This window comes from Phoxinus phoxinus, assembly GCF_949152265.1.
Source record: "Phoxinus phoxinus genome assembly, chromosome: 10".
Classification (NCBI taxonomy): domain Eukaryota; kingdom Metazoa; phylum Chordata; class Actinopteri; order Cypriniformes; family Leuciscidae; genus Phoxinus; species Phoxinus phoxinus.
The window spans coordinates 27,712,913-27,733,980 of NC_136885.1; the positions used below are offsets into that span (position 1 = coordinate 27,712,913).

The window sequence follows — 21,068 nt, forward strand, 5'->3', positions numbered from 1 at the left end:
AGATGTGCTTTACCGACATTATTAGCAATTCAGTTCAGCAATGCAGCGATTACTCGAGTAACGTTAATAACACCCGTCCTGTTATCAAGAACATTTTCTTCATCTCCAGATGATAGATTTTGGGATCATACCCATCCCGAAGTGAAGTAGAGGTAGGCTTCAGAATCAGTGCTTTTAAATGCCTTGAGAGCTTCGCCGGTGTATGGAGAGGGATTGTGGACGAGGTAGATATAAACCGGGTGCGATTTGCCGGGGGGGATGCGTGGGATTTCCCCCTTTCTGGTCAATGTATCCCTGCCTGTTTAATTATTTTTATCCCCGGTGGGGATAAATTTATCCTCCCCTCAAAGTGATCATAGTGCTACTACACTAGTGGCGAGACGGATCACAAAACTTATCAGGGATCCGTGGTTTGATTAGTCAATTTTATTTTAAAATGATTACTCACGGCGGTGATCCACTTGTCCGTGCTACACTTCTGTCGCGCTGCACTCCACTATATATAATGTAAAGACGCGTTTAACGCGAATTGCTAACACAGATAATGTCTTTTCTATCATTTCACTGTAGCTCATCATCGCGATGTAAAGTTAACGTTATTGCATGATCACAGTTATGTGTGGAGAAAGATAAGCTATTAGAGTAAAAATATTGCGTTAGGCTACTTCATGAGTTAATAAAAAAGATTTTACAATTCCTGCACATGCAGTGATGAAGTTCATGTTCTCATGATTTATTTTTATGAATAAAAATGTTTCAAAACATCCCCCCCTCTGTTTTTTTCACAGATCGCACCATAAATATCAGCAAACGTCAAATCTGGCAAGTTTTTACAAGACTTTAATGGAGTCAGCAGTTCGTTTGGCAGTAAATAAGGATCTATACCTAAAGTATCTATATTATTTAAGTACCGTTGCTTTTCGTCTGCAGTGAGGAGTGCTATTTTAGTGTGCGACATCTTTCCAATCGCCAGGGAGATACTACTCAATTTAACTCAAAGGTCCTAAAGATGGCGGCCACAACAAAAAAGTCACGTGACTGAAACCCATGAATAGGAACATCAGCCTACAGGAACATCAAACTCAGGTCTCAAGGGGCCCATTCGAATGCCACCAGTCATTTTGGAGCTTAATGGGCCTAGTCTCCATTCACTCTCATTATAGTAAAAAGAACAGCTTGGACATTCTTCAAAAAATGTCTCCTTTTGTGCGCAAATGATGACAGAATTTTCATTTGTGAGTGTGTTGTCCCTTTAACATTTCTTGTTTTTAAGTCTTTGGATGCACATCTTGTCTTTCGGCAGGGCTCCTGTATCTCGGCTAGAGGTAAAAGTAAGGGGAAGAAAATAAAATAAGATCTAAGAAGATCAATAAATGTTTCATCAGATTTAAAGGATGGCATTACACTGAGCTTTATGGTGGCTCCGACGCAGTTTCAGGGTGGTCGAGTCCTTGGGAATTTAAAGAAAACTTTATAGCGCTGTAAACATGCTACCATTCTCTTTTCCATTTCGTCCACATAAAGTGCAGACAGATCAGTAAATCTGCAATGCGTGGAGGCTATGGTTACTACTTTCTATCTCTCTCTCTCTCTCTCTCTCTCTCTCTCTCTCTCTCTCTCTCTCCTCCACCATTGCTCCTCATCCACTCCGTTGTCCTTCACACTATTATTCTAATAGGGCCGATCTATCCTCTGATGTTTGAGATGCCGTACAATTGCCGTAAAGTAAACATGATGCTCGCACATTATCTCAGCGCTGTGTTTATATTGCTTCTGATCTGGTCCATGATAAGAGAGCACAGCTTGTCAAAGTGCACAAAAACAAAACAAACAATCCCTTGCCCTTACTTGCTGCAGGGTGATATTTTAACAAATATATACAAAGAGATGGCTGCATTTGTGTTTGCTGAAAATGTTAGGTGCATGATAGTTAGCAGTGGAATTCTCCATTTCATTAGGCTCTGATTTGTTTAAGTCTATTATTAACTGTTATTATCACACAGCAGCTTTTCAGAGATAGAATAATCTCTCTGAAATTATAGAAATCGTGGGAGGATTTTTGGGAAGCATTTATGACAAAAATTCCATTAAATCTTCATATATTTTTTTTAAAGAATATAAAAATGTTGTTTAACATATACTATTTAATATTTTTTAAAGAACTCTCTTATGTTAATAAAAAATTCAATAAAACAGTAATATTATTAAATAACTGTCAAATTGATTAACTGTCCAATCGATTAATCATGATTAATCGCATCTAACATAAGTTTTTGTTTGCATAATATATAATATTATATTATATGATATACTTGTATATGTCTGTGGGTGCATATATATACTTTCAGTTGTCTTTCAGCTGTTTGCAATGAACGATCAAACAAAAGTAATTGAAATAGCTCAACATAACAAATGTTCCAAGTGGTTTCCCCAAATTCTACTGAAAATGCAACTTTTAATGACTTCCGTAGTCTCAAAATTATCAACCCCCTTAATAGAATCCCTCACAACATCACAAATCTGAAAAACAGGTGTTGTCTTAAGCACATTTGGTGTAACTAATCAAGGGCTTCATTAGTTGCACCAGGTGCGCTTGAGCTAGAACACATGAAATATCTGAACTGCCTAGGTTTGTTGAGTGTCACTTTTGACTGCATGTTAGAGGCAAAAGAATGGTCCAAAAAGTTAAGAGAATATATCATCGCCCTTCACACGCAAGGAACAGGATGCAAAAATAGCGAAGGCATTGAATGTTCCTAAAGACACCGATGGAAGAATACCTGGACGTGGCAGAAAAAGGAAGCCATCAACGGCTGTAACCTGAGAAGGCAGGTTCAGAAAAGACCTTGAGTGACTGCAAAAGGCCAGCAGCAAGACTTGGTGGCAACGGGCACTGATGTTTCAGCTTGCACAGTAAGGCAAATACTAAATTCGTGTGGTTTCAATGCCAGAGCTGACCCAAAAGCACAAGAAAAGTCTGCTTCAATGTACTCAAAATCATATAAATAAGACGTTTTGGGATTCTAGTGGCTCGGTGATGCTCTGGGGCTGCTTTGCATCCTCTGGCACTGGAAACCTGCAACGTATGGAAGGCAAGCTAGATTCATTGAAGTGTATCAGGAAATCCTAGGAGAAAACGTCAGTGAGGAAGCTGAAGCTGGGTTATAATTGAACCTTCCAACAGGACAATTATCTCAAGCATACCTCAAATTCCACCAAGGCTTGGTTGCAGAAGAAGTCCTGGAAGATTACAGTGGCCATCACAGTCACCAGACTTGAACCCTATAGAAAATATCTGGTGGGATTTGAAGACGGCGGTTGCAGCACACAAACCTAAGAATATTACTGAACTGGAGGCCATTGCTCATGAGGAATGGGCTAAGATTCCTCAGAAACGCTGCCAGAAGCTTGTGTCTGGTTATAAATCTTGTTTGCAGCAGGTCATAACAGCAAAGGGGTGTTCTAAAGAACTAAAGATGCTTGCCATGAAGGGGTTGAATCATTTTGAGACTGCAGAAGTCATTAAAAGTTGAATTTATATATATATATATATTCTGATTATATGACGTCACTGCAGGATACCTTTGTTTCACCCTGGGTTGATTTTTCTTTTTTTCTTTTTTTCCCGCCATATTGAACTATTCAAATAAATTTATTGTATCATCGTTATATGTAAGAAAGAAAAAAAGTAATCTCAATGCATTGTAACAAAACAAGGTTCAAATACAGAATCCTGAGCAGTTTAGTTTGTGTCCATTTATCAAATTCAGCTCAGTTCTTTAAGAATTGAAATGGACACTGCATCCTGACTCCCCTGAGGGGGGGCAAATTGCATCTAGCATTTTCTGACAAAGCAGCTGGAGTCACAATAACAGGACAGTCAGGCTGAATCATTTGAGCCCTGAGGCTTTTACCCAGAGGAGAATGATCCAAACTGAGGAAGAGGTAGAAGGAAACATGCAGTAATGGCTTTGTCCATCCTTATTTTCATATTCCAAACCATGGTGTCTATGTGTACCGTGGCTTAGTTTGATTTGAATTCTGTGCAGGAATGTGATTGTTTTGTTGTCGGGGAGGCAACACAGATGGGAGACTTTATTTACAGATAAGCTGATAAATGAGGGGATTTCTGATGTTTAGCCTAATCATTAGACGCACATGGAGCAATGAAATCTGCGCACCAGTATCAGTGCCATTAAATAAGAAAACGACCCAAATATCAAAATCCACTTCATTTGCATTTCCAAACAACAACAAATATGATCATTTGTGAATTTTTGCCAATAGGAAGTCATATAAGTTTTTCCATGCATAATTGTAAATAATTGCAAAATCAAAAAAAAATTCTCTCTCTTTTTTATTTATTTAAAAGAATTACAAATTGCATAATGTTCAAAGATAAACACAGAGGTATTTGATGGTGTTTTCCTAATTTAGAAACATTCTCACAGTGAAGAATCCTAATCAAAGAAACCTTGCCGAAGCAGTCTGGTTTCATTTGAAACATTATTCCCATTCTTCCATTTTCTTCATGAGGCAGTAGAAACATACAATGACGCTGAGAAAAGATGAAATTATTACAGTAATTGGTGTTTTTAATTATTTAAAAATGTTTATATGGGCTATATGATATCAAATCTTCCCTAGAAATGCAATCTCCAAAAGAATGGCTTGTGTACAAAATTACAGAAAATAGAAAACATAGAGATACTATCATTTCAATTATTTCCAGCACTATATGATCAAACTTTGTTCTTTTATTAGACAGGATGTAACTTGTACATAGCCAAACTTTAGCTTATACATTTCATAGAAAGTACCTCTTCATGCAATCTATCTCATCTGCCGTCGGAGAACCCCAAGATGCTGGCTGTGACAGGCTGAATGCTCCGGGCCCTCCTCTGTGGGTTCTCACACCACGTAACTGACTGTTGTTTGGATTCATAAACAGAGTGATTGAGTGCTGCTGGCAGCCCAGCTGCCATTACAGCCAGTGCTAGCTGAAAAACGACAGCAAGGACTAGCAGCGAGGGAAATCACGCCGCTGTCCCGCTGACGGCTCCTAATCATTTCCTGCGTTTGTGTTCTTAGTTGCCCTTTACTACTGCTGTCCATCACACACCTTACATTTGTGTGGCACAATCGTTTCTGCTGAATGATGATATATGTTTGAAAGGAGCACTCTATTTCTATTTAAAAATATCAGATTAGCTATGGTGTCAGTGCATATAAATATCTTTATTTTACAACTTTGTTACACAAGCTCAATGGTGGAAAACTGAGAGAAATGCTTAGACCCAGAAAGTGTTTGAACACTTTTGGACACTAATCACACTGGACACACGATGTATGAATGTTAATGCGTTAGGCCCGAACATCAAACCAAGTAGCATCTGAGCTTTCTCAGAATCAGCTTCACTTTTATTAGCCATTTTTGCAATTGCTTTTACCTAACTGGTCCCCAAGGTGAGTTGTGCATTTGTACTTTTGATGTACTTTATGAAGGCAGTTTTCAAGTTCACACAATTTTAAGTGCCATTTATTTAGCTATTTTTGACAAGTGCACCTTAAGTGTCCAAATGTGTCCACTGTGTTTAAAGTGTTTTATGTAATAAGGGCACATCGCAAGTGCATGTGGTGTCCTGAGAGTGCCAGTTATGGTACAGCTGTGAGGGCCATAAGTGGGCTTTTGACAGCTTAAATAAAGGGCACAACAGATAACTTGCATGTTTTTATATATGCTTGATAATTACTGATTAAACATTCATATGCAATAGACAGGACGTATTAACAGGACAGATATATATGAGTTGCTTTTCACTTGTCCTCTAAAATCCAGTGTTGCCCTCCAGATATCCAGCATATTTCAAATCCAGCATGTTGAAGATATTTCAAATGAAGCCCCCAACTTGCCACAAGGCCTGCCTGAGGGCTCTATTTAGTTGTCTCTAAATGCCAGTGATCACGGCATGCTCTCTCTTTCCATGTCAGCAAAGGTATATCCCAAGTGTGTTCGTACAGGGACAATTTGTTACCCTATTGACACTGCTGCAACTGTACTTAAGCACAATAAATAAATAAAAAACACAATACTAGAGCTAATAAGCTCAGTAATGAACTATCAAAAAAAAAAATTTTTAGACAATTGAGCTGTTTTAATTGAAAGCAAATTTCACTGATATCTTAAAATATGTCAGTGCCATTGTTTTGTCTCAATGTGATACCCCACTGCCCCACACACACTCCTGTCTCACCGACTTTTTAAAACTGGGTTACACCACTGGCTTAACCTTGTAATGCTGCTTGCTGCTACATTATATGTCAGGATATTACAGTCTATATATTACAGTCAGGTAAATGGCAGATGCAGTTTATGAAAGATATATAAAAAGTTGATCATAAAGAGAAAAATATTCAGTGGCATTTCTGTCAATTTATTTGAAAGGTCTAGAAGATGGGAAACATTCACTGTGTGAATTTCGAATAAGAGACAAGGGTGAACTCTGGCTTTTATGGTGAAACTGACTTTTATAGCATCAGAGATGTGAGGGAGCCTAAAAGCACTTTTAGAAGCTGAAACGTAAGAACAGAGTCATCCGCTGTTTTGTTTCGAAGAACCCACTTTTGCCCTTGTGCTCCATCTGTCATCATCCCCTTCCATTGACAACACATTAATCGCCCAGGCTCAGAGAGGCTTTTACCCAAAGTCTCTTATTCTTTACCATTGGCATCGTGCCGCTGGTTCAAATCCCATCGGCATAGTGCATGTTTGTTGTTGTGGAAAAGTGGTTTGTTAATGTGTGTAGCAGGGCCTGTATTGTACTGTATATCTACCGGGTTTCGGTGCAGATGTGTCAACACAAGTCCAATGGGAGCTCTAATCAGAGCAAAAGTGCACTCGAGGGCCACGCCGAGTCGTTTGCTGCTGGCTAGAGCTGATAGATGGGCCCGCTGTGGACCCTTAGACTGGGCCAGAGTGGTCCCGCCCCCTTCCTGCTAACCAAGCCTGACATCTCCACGGCCCACCTGCAGCTTATGTGTCCATGTGGCCCTGACTCATTGGCACGCTCCAGAGAGCGTGACAAAAATAGCCTGCCTCCACACCTCTTTCTTTTATCACACTCTTCTGATCCATGCGTTTACTTGTATGCAACCGATAGTGTTGAGATGTGCTTTTTTTGCGAATCACGCTTGATCTCTCTCCCAAAGGTGTTTGGTTTGAATTGTGTGCAGAGCGAGAACCGAGGGGTCGGAGACTTGAACTTCTGCCATTTCTTATGCTCAAGGCATATTTGCTTGAAAGCTCCTTTAGTTTTATTTGAATAGATTGCGAATATTGCCATTTATTGAGCATTTCATTGGTTGTATGATTTCTTACAATTCTTCAGGGGATGTTCATTATATATGTGACCCTGGGACACAAAACCAGTCACATGGGTCAATGTATTGAAATTGAGATTTATACATCTGAAAATAAATAAATAAGCTTTCCATTGATGTATGGTTTGTTAGGATGGGACAATATTTGGCAGTGATAACTATTAAAAAAACTGGAATCTGAGGGTGCAAAAAAATCGAAACATTGAGAAAATCGCCTTTAAAGTTGTCCATTTATGTTCACGATTGTGCTGCATTCACTCACAAAAATAAATGTTTTATATATTTACGATAGGAAATTTTGAAAATATCTTAATGGAACATAATCTTCACTTAACATCCTAATGATTTTTGGCATAAAAGAAAAATCTATAATTTTGAATTGTATTGTTGGCTATTGCCACAAATATTCCCGTGCTAACTAGTTTTGTGATCCAGGGTCACACATGGTCCATGGTAATGTAGCAACATGTAAAACGGCCAGATAACGTGAATGTTGTAGGAATTGATCATTCATCACCATGTGGCCAAAGAGGGCTGATATTTTCAACTCCAAATCTTCAGTTTCTAAAAATGTATCAATATGATAGATTCAGTCTTGATTTGCCTGATCGCTCGTGGCAGCCAATTAAAATGAGTTATTCCTGCTGCTGCGTTTTTTGTGTGACAGGTCTGTGGTTGTATCAGCAGACAGAAGCTTGTGCGCGTGATGGAATTACTCTGAAAATATCTGTAGAAATAGTCAACAATACCATGTTGTTCCCTGTACAGACAGGGTTGACTAATTCACTAAGACGTTGACTAAAGGATTGTCAATAGTAATACTGTAAAGAATCACATTTGTTCTACTGATGTGTGCAACTCACTGAAATACTAAAGTGTGTGTGTGTGTGTGTGTGTGTGTGTGTGTGTGTGTGTGTGTGTGTGTGTGTGTGTGTGTGTGTGTGTGTGTGTGTGTGTGTGTGTGTGTGTGTGTGTGTGTGTGTGTGTGTGTGTGTGTGTGTGTGTGTGTGTGTGTGTGTGTGTGAATTACCTGGAATTGTGTGTTATAATAATGTGAGTGTATTACAATTAATTGGAAGTATTTTACACCTTTACAACTTGCAAAAATGTATCAACATAAAATTAGTTGGTGCACTGTAAAAAAAAAATGTTGGTTTAACTTAAACAAGTTATTTGTTGCCTTACAATTTTGAGTTGGTTGTAATTAAAAATTTGAGTTAATACAATGAAGAAGAATGGTTTAATAAACAGAAACTCAAAATAGTATGTTATCTTCACACATTAGTTATCGAAGTTGATTTGACAAAAGATAAAAAGTTGTGATAACAAATCATGACAAATTTTTTTTACAGTGTGATATAAAGTATGAAATTAGCAAGGCTGCTCAGGGCACCAAGCTTGCTGACATGGGACACTGGCCGAACCACCCCTGCTGATGCCTCTATAGGGACGTCCCGCGTGACGTCACGCCATTTGGAGCAGCCATTTTGACGGAATAGAAAGTGCTAAACCGCCGGTGATACTACAGCTCGTCGCGAAATATTCCTATCATGCCCGAGCAATGCTGTGCAGTTGGATCCGATCAGATACGTGATCATACAAAAGGAATATCTTTGTAATGTATCCCAAAAGAAATAAAACGGAGAAACAAGTGGTTGGTGGCAATAAACAGGTGATTTTGTTTTGTGTTTTCCCCTGTAAACTCAGTTTAAAGATTATTACAGGTAACGTCACTATAATTTGGTTATAAAAATACATAGACCAACTTTTGCGGTGATGATTGAATAATCCTTCCCCGCTGGCGTCCAAATCAAAGAGTTGCTGACCCATCCGGACTCGTGATACCAATAGCATGCTAACGTTAAGCTTCTGTATGCTTTTAATGAAGCTCCGGTGTAGCGTTAGCGTGATGGGAAGTGAATAATGTAGCTGTAAATGTCACCAAACTCAATGTCAGGAAGTTGTTCTACACATTTAATGCCTGTAAAAAGAACTTGTGGTGCTTCATATGGATCTATGATTCCTATAATTCTCCTTTTGCAGGAGAGATGCAAGTGGGAAATCCTTATTTACCTTTTGAATGTTAAGCGCCTTATGAACTTTATATAAAAGCTGACGTGGGACAAAATGCCCGGTTTCCCAACACGTTGAACTGACCAAAGCCACTGTGCAATTTTAATAGGCTACTTTTAAACGCATATAGCTCAGTAATGTCAGTTTTATGTATTTTCTGAGAGGGGGCGGGCAGGATTTTTGTCGGGAAAGTCCGGGGAGAGACGCACACTTCGATTAGACTGGATAAACACATGCAGCATCTTAATTGTTAAGAAAATGAAACGAAATGAATGAATAAATAAATCAAGCCTTTATAACATAACACTAGGCTATATCATACAACATTCAGAAAAATGCTGCACGCGCACCCCTAGTTCTTACGTCTATGGCCCAATGACGCTACTATGAGCATTTACTAGCTAAATAAATGCGGGTCGGGTACAAAATGTTCTTTCCTTATTTTTTGCGGTCCGAGTTGCGGGCGGGTTAGTTGAAAACGTCGGTCGGGTGCGGGTTGTTTGTACATTGACCCGCGCATCACTGCACTGAGTAGCTGACGGATGTATTCCGTCAAAATGGCTGACACGCGGCTAGGGGTCACGTGACTGGGAGATCCCTATACACTGTTTGGGTAATTGGCATGTAAAAGGAGTATATGAATTGGGTTTTGGGATTAAAGAGTTATCAGATACTAGAGTGCATGTATTTCCCCTTGTTTTTGTAACAGATAAAAAATAAAAAATCAGGAAAAAATAAAAATGAATGAAAAAACACATTGTAAACAGAAACAGTGTATACCAGATCTATATACCATGTATGTAAGAAAAACCAACAAAAAGGTCAAACTGTTGTTGTGGTAAAAAAAAGGTTAGTGAATGGATGAATTGTGTGGAAATGTGATAGCATGAAAAAAAAAAATCTGTTGAGTGTCAGATGTGTTTAAGGCTAGTGACTGAGTGTGCATGCATGCATGCGTCTCGCTGGACGCAAGTGTGTGCGTACGCTCTTGTTCCTTTGTGTTTGCACTCACCGTCTTGTTAATTGTCTCTGATTTGTGCGTTTGTTGAGTTATCTTGTCAGTACATGAGTAAATGAATGTTTTATGAGTCAAGGCCTTTTAAGTATGCTCATTCCCCAGCCTCAAGCTGTCACTTCCAATTCTGCTGTATTCCGCTTCCCGTTTCCTCGGCTCCCAATGAGGAATATTACGGCTGACATGGCTTAATTGCATGAGTATGTTTAGCCTGAACACATCACCTCATGCCACGCATAGGTCACTTGTGCCACAGGTTGTTTCTTGGTCAATAGTCACCTAAAGCCTTTGTCTCTCTGATATAGTTTTCATTTGCATGACTAAAAATAATCAGCAGAGGGGATTCACTGTCTCATAAACTACATACGATAAAACCTTGTGCCCCCTCTCACATATGTATATTTAATGAGCACAAAAGGAAGTTAGAATGATACACTAGCATGAATTTATTTGCGAGTTGTTAAAGTACATGGTGCATTCACACAAGGAGGCTGATTTTTTTGGAAAGGGACAGCTATTGTTAGTGTACCGGCAAGGTGAACACAAGCAGCACTAATGAATGAAAAACGTCGGTCACCAAGGTAACCGTGCATATTTATGCAGTGCACCCTATTTACAATGAGGGACAAAATCAAATGAAATGTTTGCTTGTTGTTCTGCCAAAGCAGTGGTGCCGAGCAGCATTTTATCTCATTAATAAATGCCAGATAAGATCCAGTGCTGTGACTTCCAATCCCCAAGACATAGCATTAATGTTGCACAGCATAAAATCAATAAACACTAGATCGTAATGGCTGAAATCTATTAGTAATAGCAGACAAACCTCTAACTCGTAGGTACAATTCTCAGAAAACGCTAAGTAGTTAGCTTGATTAGTCAAGTCATTAATGTGAATTATTGAACGTAATGGTTCAAGTTAGAGCCCCCTCAGCTTACCGGACAACAACATTACCAATAAATGATTCAGGTAATGAGACTAAATGACCAAGTACACGTTGCTTAAAAAACAAGTCGTAAATGAAAACATCAACTGTGTTTTTGTACTAATGAATATATACAATTAAGCCCTAGGTATACTGACAAAGTTTTTTTTTTTTTTTTTTTTTTTTTTTCAGTCTTCACTTAAAGGGAATTTAGAAAAACCTTTTCGGCTCTATACTTTTAGCAAACAAAACAGCAGTTAAGAAAACATTCAAGTATAGATGTGCGGATGACCTCTAAAGTTGTAATGTGCTGGAGAAAGCAGGCGAAGGCGAGGATCTATCTGCAGGGTTTTAATGAAATCACACATAGAACAAAATAATAAAGAACACGAGCGACAAAGAAACAAAATCACGAGAAGGACCGAACTAGAAGCAACCATACATGTACAACAACTGACAAAGTAACAAGTGAAACACAAGGGCTATAAATACAAAGGGGAAAAAACAAGCTTAACTAGATAATGACAAGATACACCAGGGGAGACGAATCAACATGAAAAACTAGATAGGACTACAAAACTTAGCACAAGACAGGAAATGACAAAAGTACACAAGACAAGTTGAACACAAGACAGGAATCATGACAAACGTCACCTCAATCCGCTGTTAAAAATAGGGGTATGTGGTAACACTTTATTTTACAGTGTCCTTGTTACATATGTTACATGTACTTACCATAGTAGTAACAGTAAATTATGCATAATTACATGCAAGTAACCCTCAACCAAATCCTAATCCTACCCTACCCCTATAGTAAGTACATGTAGTTAATTATTAATACTCAGTACTTAAATATAGAATTACATTGTAACAATGACACCTTAAAATAAAGTGTAATAAAGAGTATTTTTACTTGCAATTACTTCCTCGTCATCAGTCATGACAACACATGCGCATGACGTCACCGCTTTCACAAATTCACTATTTTGTCGTTTACAAGGAGACGATAACGTATTGTTTTCAAAAACTGTTACACTGTTGTCGTGTAAAAGAACAGCCAAAACGCATGAAATGTTTTCCGTTTTTAGTTTAAAAGGATGTCCCGCAAACGGCCATTCAGCACCTGATCCTCACATTAAAATTATTCTAATTCTCAGTGTTAAGCGTGATGATATGGTAAAATCAGAGCACACCTAATTGCAATCTCCAGGAACTTTGTTTTGACAAACTGTTTCGACTACAGAAATGCACTCCAAATCAAGCGTATAGCGTCAGTTCTGGCAGGTCACGTTAGTCAAGCTCGCATCAGCTGACTCTGTTTATCCACGTCTACCTATAGGAATATGACGCCTATCACAGCAACCATATATAATCTCCTTCAGTATATCAACAGCTATCGCGTTTCTCATGAGCTAATACCCTCCTCCCTCCCCAGCTCCTCCTCTCGTCCAGACAGGATTGGTATTGTGATTCCCCTTGAATCAGACTAAATTCTCGTATTATGTTGTACATTAAAATATTGAATTAATGAAATATGCAATACAATCATGATGGTTCTGTTCAGTTTACCCTATTGGTGCTCTCCCTGCTCTTATCCATGCTGAGTTCTTGCCCATAACAGAACCATACCGCCAATTCAAACTATATGCTAATTGTCTATCGTATTTGACGATAGTGGTCCTAACAGAAAATTTACTTCGTTTTAGCCGGATTATGTTCGATATCGCATCAGACCAGTCCATTCTTCGGTTTCGCTTATATCGGGGCCTTGAGGGGTTTTTCACACAAAACGTGTTTGTGCACTCCACTGTGCTGCTTTTCCATTGTTTTTCTATATAAACATGCATTAAATGGGCTTGCATCTTTTGCTGCATGACACAGAATTTTAAAAACATTGCCCTCAAGTTAAAAGAAGTAAACAACGTACATTTTTTCATTCATCTGCCCTGAGTTTTAGGTTTTTAAATGAAAAAAAAAAAAAAACTGTTCTGCGTGTAAACCTGGTTTTTTTTTTTTCCAGCATCTTCATTTTAAGCAGCACCAAAAAATGTTTATTCTTTTTTTTTTTTTTTTTTTTTTGATGCGCACGACTTGAGTCTGTTGTAGAACTGGGAGATCTGTGTTTGCCCCAGAGTGTAGGCATCAGAGCCAGAGGGGGGAGGATAATGTATTTGGCTGCAGACTGTATCACATGTGGCACTTTTAATGTGACAGCTGGACTCTTTGGGCACTTTGGCTAGGTATGGACAGCCCAGGAATGCCGTGCTAATGGCGCTCGGAGGGTGACAGCCGCAGAGGCACGGGCCCGTCGCAGCCCCTCTGTCAACCCACACGGCTGCTCCGGCTGACGTCTGGCTGTGGATTTCCTCCTCCGTGTGCCACTCACCTACAAGGACGCCGGCTAATTTAAGCATGCCTGGTGACAGCCGCGAATTGGTGGGATTAGGCTTTTTTGGGGGGGAGCTGGGAAAAGTCAACACGCAGTCAAACACAAGTGTCTCCTTCTCACATTATTCTCTTCAAAACCGATGATCTCAGACGTCCTTTTATCAGGCTGAAACATCCGCGTCTCTCTCGATCACTGGAAGAATTGCAATGCATTGTGATTTTGAATAATACTTTGCGAGTTGTGTGGAAATAGATATTATTTTGAATAATATTATGGTTTATTTTTGTTAATAATTTGTCCACTATGAGTTTTGGGGCTATGGAATAGCATTCTACTCGTACACCTGCAGTATGTACAGTATGTGTATACTGTGAACATATTTTCAAGATGCGCAGTACTCAACATAATGCACTGCTTGGAATACTAAATCATATCATGCAGCCCAACTTTTTTTAACGCATAACTTGACCAAACTGGCAGAAGTTAAAACATTTTTACACGAAATTGATTGAAAATATCAGTTTTTATTTCCAATTTTATAACCAAATTACACTCATGCAACAAAATGGAGTCATGTGATAAGAATATGCAGTGGTATACTACTGTTCAAAACTTTTGTGCATGTCTACTTCACTTTTTAAAAATGGTCATCAGTATACAAAATATACTGCACAATATGCCATAAGTTATAATAAGCTATTGTTCCATTCCAAACAGCCTTCATTTGCTGATGTGATTTATGTGTTTTAAATTACTTTGTTTCTGCACATTCTCAGTTTCTCTCTTGATGAACACTACCAATCAAAATTTTGGAGAATTAATCGTGTTTTTTTTTTATGGCAATGTATGAACAGCTTGTAACTAAACTATAAAAAAATGAGACTTTCCCCGACTTTGTCCTAGGTTGTCTATTGAAGCCTGTAGGCTGATTTTTATGAGAAGGACTTGGGACTTTTTTGCCAGGAAAATCAAAAGGATGTGAAGTTTACGCATTCTGAGAGCCTCTCTTCCGTTTAATGACATATGCAATGAATGCTTATACAATGTAAGCCGAAAAAGCTATTCTGTACTGTAATGTCAATGTGTCATGCAAATAAAAGGGATTCATTCAAACAAGTCTCAAATAATAATCTAACTATCATAACAGCGTCATTTCAATTAGCTCATCTGTCGACTTGATGCAGGTGAATCTTTCCATGATTATTTGATGGATAGAAAAGTCAAAAGAAGAGCATTTATTTGAAACAGAAATCTTTTATGACATTATAAATGTCTTTAGTGTCACTTTTGATTAATTTAGTCAATCATTGGGGAATAAAAGTCATGCATTTCTTTAAGAAAACTAAATAGAAGGAATACAAACGAACTATAAACTTGGTTTGCAGTGTTACTGGAAAGTGGAGTAAATGGTATTTTGTACATTTGTAATCTATTTATTACATTATCTCTCTCTCTCTCTCTCTCTCTCTCTCTCATATATATATATATATACTTTTTTTTTTTTTTACAGAAGCCAATGAGCATGACATATTTTTTCCATATGTGTTGCAGTGTCATTTTTCATCAGGCTATAAAATGAACTCTGCACAGTTTTCTCACAGCTGGCTTTTTGGCACAGCACACTGTATAGCAGAGGTATCCTTGATTAAAGTGCTGTATTTAACTCTCTATATCTTAATATCATTTTAATGGCAATCCAGCACTTTCAGCCTTTTAAAAAAGGTTTTTAGTTGTTAATGCTACTCTGGCCATTTTATGGGGGTTTATGTAAGTGTTATGTCCGTGTATAGTTGCAGTGATTCCATGTGACCTTTTTATGATATAAAGACAATTTTACTATGTCCACATTTATAACACTTAAGGGTGTAACTGTTTTAAAGGCTGACTTTAGACTCTGAATAAACTCACTAGATATTATTTTGACTTTGGTATTTGGCAACATCCACCGTATAATCGTACAAAAGGAGCATGTGAGGTAAATTATCACTGGGTCTCCCACCTAATAGATAATCATAAGTGCAGTGGTCGGAAAGACATTTTTTTTGTCCACGGTATGCAGGTTTTGACCTGCTTTTACCCTTCAGAGAAAATAAATGTTCCTTTCAGGCATTATTCTTGAGGGGTAAAAAAAAAACAGTCCCATGAATGAATTCCAGATAAGCTTTTATTTGAATTAGAACGCCTTTCCTGAAGACACTTTTAGTGCTGAAACACCGCTGACTGGAGGAGACAAAAATCGCATGGGGTTGTGTTTGCGAAAGGCTCGAATAGATGGATAACAGCAGCTGGCTGATAGAAACTGACAAGCCTTTTTGTGAGGCTGTAGAACATTACAAAAACAGTGGTTGGTTGATTTAGCCACAATTTGGTCAGATGGGCTGGTGGAGATAAGAAGAAATAGCCCAGCTGCTTCAAGCATTGCATTGTGCTTTAAGTGCCCTTCTGACTGTGCTGCGTTTCATGTTGACCCAGACGCTGTAATGTTCCTCTTATTTGTTTTACAGTGGTTCAGTCTGGTTTAGTTTGGGGGTTAGCCAAACCAGAGGTCATGGTTAATGAATACATAAGCATTAGGCAGAAGTAGCCATGTTTTGATGAAAACAAGGTTGTGGGTGGAGGAAATACAGTGTGTTCAATATGTCTGTTCTGGTCCTGTATCTGTCATTTGTATATATTTGTTTTATTGTTTGAATGATTGACACTCAACAGTCCAATACATTGAACAGACTGTTCTTATGTACAGACTGTACATTATGGTGTCTATTTTGACTAATGACTGTAAGATGGTCTGTAAACTAAACATTTTACAATTCTAAGTAAGAAAGATAAACTGAAATTACAATTTTTTTTTAACCCCAGATGTCTTCGAGAGATCACTGCACTGACCTTCAACCCAGCAGCATTCAATGTTTAAATGTTTTAGATGTATTAGGGTTGACTGGTCAATGCTAAATGTATGTTTTTGCAAGATAAATGTCATGGGTTATTGCTATTTTTGTAGTTATAATTTGTGATTCATTGCAAGGCTCACCGAAACGAGTGGTGCTACTAGAGTTTAGTCAGTAATACATTAAATAATATAAATTCGGGTTGAAATTAATAAAAAAAAATACATAATTTATGGTGTGTTTCCATGGACTGTAAAAAAGATGAAAGACTTAATTCCACTAGAAAAATAAAGCCAAAATGTCTTGAAGAAATGGCCGTTGACATCTAGTGCGCACTGAATAGTTTTCGTTTTATAAATAAAATATAGATTAATCCTTATTAAAGTTGCAAAAGTTATTCAGTCAAGATCAGTAAGTGATTTTGTTCTTTGGTTAATAGTAATGACACTGACTGCAGCAGGTTTATGAGGCTGCTGTCACTTTAAGCCCTCATGTAGGATCCAATATACTAACATGCATTTTCTTTCTCAACTGTTCTCTACATTCACTTAAGAAAACCTGACTGTTTTTGTGTGCATTTGTGCATTCAAGTAGGCCTACAAGAAGACACGTACGAGAACTCAATTCAGTATTGCGCACTATATGAATATGACAAAAACGATATGAGAGGCAGCTCTCTGTGCACTCGCTTTGGATGAGGCATTTTTGAAATCACATCAAAATGCGCACACACTAATCGATAAGTGGAATCTAAACTTTAATTTTATTACAAGTTTCCGATTCCTGACCTTAAGTCCGATTCCAGATTTGGAATCTATTTTCAATCCCTAACCATAGTTGAAGACTGTTATTAACAGTTGTTATTAATAAACATTTGTAAGAAACAAAAATTAAGCAAAAAAGTTATACACTTTAGTAGTTATCAGATGAAATGTGCTTGCTTACAAATCAAAAGACATGTAGTCTGCAAATAAGCCAGTCCCCTCTATGAGAGTTAAATCCCCTTTGTACAGGAAAGCCAGAAAGTTCCACAGAAGAAACTCTAAGTCTAATTTCCTAATCTTGTTACATAATGACTCAGTCTATCAGTGATATGGTCCTGGGGTGTGATTAGCACTGCAGCTAAATCAATCGTGTAAATCCAACTTCTGACTTTCCCCTCACTATTTTATGCTCCTAATTAAACAGTTCGAATCGTCTTTCAAACGAGAGATATTTTAGTTTTGTATTTCACCTTTTTACCTTCACAACAGTTACCGGGAGAAGGTAAACAATTTTTTCCTGTTCTGATTTGTTTTCAAAGCTCTGCATATATACCTGTTTGGGTGAGATAGGAAAGAACCAAGCAGAGACACATCTCTGCGCTATCTCTGCCTGCGACATATGTGCCGAAAAAAGGGCTGTGCGTACAATAAGCCAGTGTTCGCCGGTGGAAACCTGCCTGCCGCTTCCCGCTCGCCTCGGTACTACACAGAGGTTGACAAACGACTGAATGGAATAAAAACATATTGGTGCTGGGGTAAATGGAAATAGAAAAAAAATGTAAGGGGGAAAGAAATGGCAGGAGGGAGGTGTGTGCGATGCGTGATAAGGCAGGTCGAAAGCTTTGAGTTGAGCTGAGCAGGACAGTGAACCGTGTAAGTGTGTGTTTTTGTGTGTGTGTGTGTGTGTGTGTGTGTGTTTGTGTGTGTGTGTGTGTGCGCGCGCTTGCTTTTGGGGGTCTGCGGCAAGGTGAGTCATGCCTTGCTAGATCTTTCTCAGTGGAGTTTTAGTCCAGAAATGATTCCAATCTGAACAAAATTGGGGTCAGATGCTGCGGTTCAAAATATATATTATTTTAACAGGCAATTTTCTGGAAGCGCTAATAATACAGTGAAGCGACACTTTAACTGTTACTGCTCATTGTTTTACATTTTTGAATTGGATCATCAAAGGTCAGCAGCAAAGACATTGGTTAATAAAGTGACATTAAATACATATATGTGTAAAAAAAAATTGTAATTTACTCCAGGTTTACGTAGAATTCTGAGTTTTCACTCAGAATATGAAAATATACTATATTTGTGCAAGCGAGATGAGTAAATGCATGTTCACATTTAATCTAGAAATAACCATCATGCCTCTGCTCCTTACTCCCAATTGCTCTCAACACTCAAGATGGGGATAGGAGAGGCGTCAGTCAATAAATGGGAAAACAAAGTAACTTGTGTTACTTATCCTATAAAGTAACTCACAAATGTTGTTGTAAATTTAAAAGTTATATGTTACTTTACTAGTTACTTGAAAAAAAGTAATCTGATTACAATAATCTGCATGACCCCCAACACTGTGCATAAGTACAGGAATTGGGATGCACCATAGAGTAATGGTTTCCAATCATTGTCTGTTCTCTCTACAGTCTCTATGGGGATAAAGATTAAAATAGAAAGAAAGAAAGTCACTGAGATAATCTCACAAATCCATAGTGATGGTTCCAGGTGTTTCTCATTTAACCCAACATTCAGACGCAAAACTTTCAGTCAGATGTGCTGAGTCAGAAGATATCCTTCTGAGGAGAGCTCCACCTGGGATGTTACTGGCTCCAGATTTCTCGTGTTTCAATAATAAAATTTAATGAGCAGTATCATGCCCATCACAAAAAAAAAAGACAGCTCAAACAAAAGCTCATTTCCATTTGGAGCTCGTGAAAGCTCATCTGAACCGCAATCTGTTCCAGCGTTGTCTGGAGCCCTTGCCTCCTTCTCTGGCTCCTTTCTGCTCTCCAAGCTCACCATGCCATCTGCTTCCCTCATGTGCCACATCTCGTGATGATAATAGGACAGGGACCTGTGTTAATAATCCACGAAGCTAAGAGTTTTCCCCTTCCTTCCAAATATGTGCAATTGTTTTGTTCCATTTTCAACAGTGTCCTTGTCATGTACGCATCTCCAGCTGTGTCATCTGTGACAAAGAATGACAGGAAGAAACAACAGAAGAAGAAACAATAACAGGAACAACAAGGATAGGTGTTCATTGCTGGGTTGTTTGATTTGCCAGAGAAACCCATCAAGTTAAACCCAATAAAGCAAGAGTAATATCGCACCGCAAGTCTTCGGTCGTGGCGCTGTGTGTCTCAGTGAGACGGCCCCCGTTGGGCAGACCGAAGGGGAATGAAGGACATTGTACAGACATGAGAGCTTAAAAAGCTTCTTCACATGTAAAGATAATTTTCTTCTATAATTTAGTGTCACATGGGGGAATGAAACCTGTTAATTCTGCGCAAGCTCCTGTTGCATGAAACGATTGTGCTCTGATCAATGTAGGCACATTTCCATGGATGAGATCCACTATGTGTTGGGAAATATAAGGATTATGTTGTGCTGGCCAGCTCAGGTGAGAGCAACATGACAATCAAATGGAGCATGATGTAGACAACTCTAGTAAATCCACTCTAACAAATGCAGTTACAGGAACAGTTGTTCTGTCCTTTTTGTTTAAACTGCACTCTAGAAGAAAATATTAGGCTATATATAGAACTTTAAAGGGTTCTCTCAGTCGCTTCATGTGGGTTTCCCATCATGGAATCATTGTATGAATTTAGTTTTGATTAAATACATTTTTCATTAGATTTTTTTTATTAAACAGCTCATCAACATTAAACTTTTATATATATATAAATTACCCGTCAATCGTTGCAAGTATTATGCAATGATTTAAGACATGTCTCCTTATATACAACCTTTTTGGCATAAAGGATTCTTTAAAATTGAGCCAAGAGCCCTATAGGATTCTGTATTGAACTTATTTTCTAAGAGTCCTGATTCAATTAGAGTCAGATTCTGAATGACTGATTCAAACTGCTAAGTTTTTTTTTTTACTATTCAATTTAAATAACTGGCTCATCAATGTCATTAGTTTCAGGAATCGAGCCTCAATGATCGTGATATGTTTTTGATTCATTAAAATAATTGGTTTATAAGTCATTTGTTGATGAATCACTCTACACTGTAATGTGTTTGATTCACTAAAAAGATCTGATTCATGAGTGGCATTTGTTTGTGAATGAAGATTCAGTAACGGGGGACATACGGTAAACACCTTTACAAGGAAATCAAATTCAGCACAATATACAATATTAATGTAGAAAAACAGCAGGTGCAACAACTGATGCAGTATTGTCTGTGACATCTGTAACTGATATATTTAAATATGCTATTTGCTAACTGTTGTACACACATGTACCCTTTTTTCGGTTAATTTGCAGTATCTAAAATCAATGATGATCCACTGAGCGATTTTATCTGAAACCTGACCATTTTTTCTCACCTGCCCCACCAACACAGATTCATTTCAGTTCCAGTGGCTGTTAGCGCTCAGAGAAGGTCAACTGCCGACCTTTAAAACCCAGGTACAACAAATCT

The 21,068-nt window shown here is 38.2% G+C and overlaps 1 protein-coding gene and 1 long non-coding RNA gene across 2 annotated transcripts in view; one reads left to right on the forward strand and one right to left on the reverse strand.

Annotated features, from left to right (window-relative positions):
- Window positions 1-13,718, forward strand: part of tsnare1 (T-SNARE Domain Containing 1) — a 149,194-nt gene extending 135,476 nt beyond the window's left edge. The window contains exon 12 of the mRNA XM_079625322.1: window positions 13,632-13,718. The gene's annotated coding sequence lies outside the window, so the exon portion shown is untranslated. The remainder of the gene's footprint in view (window positions 1-13,631) is intronic.
- Window positions 1-21,068, reverse strand: part of LOC307005310 — a 338,262-nt gene that overhangs the window by 95,551 nt on the left and 221,643 nt on the right. The gene's annotated exons all lie outside the window — the stretch shown is intronic.